This window comes from Schistocerca nitens, chromosome 9 (assembly GCF_023898315.1).
Source record: "Schistocerca nitens isolate TAMUIC-IGC-003100 chromosome 9, iqSchNite1.1, whole genome shotgun sequence".
NCBI lineage: Eukaryota > Metazoa > Arthropoda > Insecta > Orthoptera > Acrididae > Schistocerca > Schistocerca nitens.
The window spans coordinates 19141960-19145705 of NC_064622.1; positions in this window are offsets into that span (position 1 = coordinate 19141960).

Genomic DNA, 3746 nt, shown 5'->3' on the forward strand with positions numbered 1-3746 from the left:
AGAAAGCACAGACGCACAGCGAAGTCCCGAAATCACGTGACAATCCTGGTTTAATGTTGACAACATGCGCAGAACGCAATGCTCACTCCAGAGATATTTACTCTATGGGCGTGCCACAGGGGAGTGTTATGGGACCATTGCTTTTCACAATATATATAAATGACCTAGTAGATAGGGTCGGAAGTTCCGCGCGGCTTTTCGCGGATGATGCTGTAGTACACAGAGAAGTTGTAGCATTAGAAAATTGCAGCGAAATGCAGTAAGATCTGCAGCGGATAGGCACTTGGTGCAGGGAGTGACAACTGTCCCTTAACATAGACAAATGTAATGTATTGCGAATACATAGAAAGAAGGATCCTTTATTGTACGATTTCATAATAGCGTAACAAACACTGGTAGCAGTTACTTCTGTAAAATATCTGGGAGTATGCGTACGGAACGATTTGAAGTGGAATGATCGTATAAAATTAATTGTTGGTAAGGCGGGTGCCAGGTTGAGATTCATTGGGAGAATCCTTAGAAAATGTAGTCCATCAACAAAGGAGGTGGCTTACAAAACACGCGTTCGACCTATACTCGAGTATTGCTCATCGGTGTGGGATCCGTACCAGGTCGGGTTGGCAGAGGAAATAGAAAAGATCCAAAGAAGAGCGGCGCGTTTCGTCACAGGGTTATTTGGTAAGCGTGATAGCGTTACGGAGATGTTTAGCGAACTCGAGTGGCAGACTCTGCAAGAGATGCGCTCTGCATCGCGGTGTAGCTTGCTGTCCAGGTTTCGAGAGGGTGCGTTTCTGGATGAGGTATCGAATATATTGCTTCCCCCTACTTATACCTCCCGAGGAGATCACGAATGTAAAATTAGAGAGATTAGAGCGCGCACGGAGGCTTTCAGACAGTCGTTCTTCCCGCGAACCGTACGCGACTGGAACAGGAAAGGGAGGTAATGACAGTGGCACGTGAAGTGCCCTCCGCTACACACCGATGGGTGGCTTGCGGAGTATAAATGTAGATGTAGATGTAGACAATAGGTTCACCGCTTTCGTACTCCCATGGTTCACCGTGATGACGCTTCCCCGTGACGTCATTCTGACTGTCTTGTATTACTAGAGCAAATACGCATTGAAGAACAGAAAAACGTTCGAAATTGCCTTCCTGACACTGTTATTCGTGTAACCTCTATAATTTTTAGTGTTTAAAACAGTTATTGCGCGCACACGACGGAAATAATGAACGAGAAGCACTCGTAAACAGTAGTCTGGTAATGTTTTGGGCTCCTCGAAATGGCGCCCACTCTGACATCAAAACAGCGTACAGCGTAAGTCTGTAGTGCCACCTTCCCTCTTTTTTCACCTCCAAGGTCGAACTCCAGCTGTCTGAACGTGCCGGCCAAAGACGCTCCTACTTTGTTTTCTACTTAATTAGACGTGGCTGCCACTAAATGTCAGGAATGCAAAATGAAAATACTTTTCATTCTGCTCTGACATCAGGCTATTACACTGCATGTTGATATGAAGTTCAAATTCAGAAATAAGAACTGAATTCTTTATCATGTACAGACCATTGTAACTTTTTATTTTTTTGCCTGACTATAACACGGTGCACTTTGTGAATGAATGTGAATGACAAGAATCTGCAGACACACCACAGTTCCGTGCTCCCAGATCAGAGATAAACACCCACGTAATATAGAGATCACTGTGGTACTCCCTGCTGTCAAAGTTTGTTATCGTATGACAGTTCAAGTGACACTAGAGCTCCTAGTGGCCAGGTACCCAACCGTAAACCTGATGTTCTTTTAAAATATTTTTTTACTTCATTTATTGAATAGTTACTATATTTCTGTGTCCGAGGCACTTCCAAATTATGAAAAGACCTGAATGATTGTGAAATAATGCAAAAATCTCACTGACTCAAATATATAACCTGATGTGAACAAGTATTACTTTCAAGGATGGGTATAGTTGCAGCTTACGCTACTGAAAGCAAGGCAGTACAAACAGTATTTCATTCATGAGAAAGGTATGTATTTCCATTGCTTTGTGATCTTATTACCATAGTCACATTCCTCGGCACTTTGACAATTTTGCACGGAATACGATGATCTGTGCATTGTTACACTTCTCTTGACTTCGCAACAGGCAAATATTTTTGTAAAGATAATTATTTTTTCTGCATTGAAGGGTCTTGTTGTTCCTGGCTCCGATGTTTGACAGGTGTAGCAACATTTTCGGACCCCCTTTCTTGTAGGTTCGGAAACAGTTATTACTTTTAACGATTCATTGTCACGTCTGTATGGTTCTCTCTTCAGTTACTGTTGTAGTGGCCGATTTGGTACGTTAAGTAATGTATTGCATGCTTCGCAAAATTTCCTACATTCCACATTAACTGATTAGGGTCGAAGTTTAACTTCACGTTGTTCTGTGGATGTACGACATCTCTCTCGAAAAGTCAGGTCTCTTGTTGTTTACTAGCCACTTTTCGTTATTAAAGTAAAATGATGCACTTCAGTTATTGCCTGTAGGTTGCAAAAGAAACGTAAGTAAACTGTCCTCTAATGTACTGTTTCTTACCCCTCAGGATATTAGTAAACCTTAAGTATGACAAATGTGGTGTCATTTTTTTATATTGCTGCTATTGTTGCACTGCATGCACACCCCCTTTTCCAAAACTACTGTATTTGGTCAAAAGCGCTATGTAATGCGAAACTGATCAGTACACGTGAGGCAAACCTACCAGTATACAATAAGGCAAAGAGCATTATCAGACAGATTCGCCAGGCGAATCAAACGCAAACTCCAGACCTTCCACAACATGGCTTCGGACCACACACTACAGAAAGCTGAGCAAAACCAGGAGAAACTCTGGAAACGCCTCAAATCAGTAATAATAAACAACACCTCTATTTAGCCTCTAAAGAATGCCCACAACATGAGGTCCAATGGTTTCCCATTGCTGCCTCTAGATGCTGAGGTCCCAGGTCCAATTTCTAGCCGTGCCAGAGATTTTCTCCAGCCACGGATTGGGTGTTTGTGTTGTCCTCATCATTTCATCTGATCTTCATCGAGGAGCGAGTTGCCGAAATGGTGCCGAATAGAGAGACTCGCACCAGGCGCCTCATCTAGTCAAGTCGACGTCTTCTGGCCAATAATGTGTTGTGCCACTGCCTTTCAGCTTGATGGTTGTAGCTTGTGGCCAAGCAAACGGAAAGCTAGCAATGTGTTCCAACACAACAGACTATAGAGAGTGTGGAGGAAACTGTTCTCGGAGGCAGGGCCGTCTTTTTCTAGGGGTGCAAGAGGTGTGTAGCCAAGGCAAGCCAGTGCAGGTACCTCGGGGGCGCGAGTGGGGTGCCTTATACCGTGTGCAGTCTGCCCAGTCTTGAAAAATTACTGAACATACATTCATTTTACCTGTAAAAATATACGCACCAATATTTTTTACAAATATGCCTCATAGAGCTTTTGGCACAGATGCCACAGTGGCACAAAAGAAGACAGTTCGAATAAGTAGCAGGGCAAAGGGGGCAACATCCCACTCTGCATTGTTGCCAAACTTATCCAAGATGGCGGCCATATATGACGGGAAATTCAAATTTTGTTGGGAAAATAGGTCAATTGGGCTACCTCCACTTGTTGTGATGTTTAAAGCTTTCCCAGCGTACTGATTGTTCCATTGTTCCATAAAAACACGGGAGAACTGCCGAATATCAGTAACGTCCTGCTACGATATTTTGGCGCAGAGTCTTC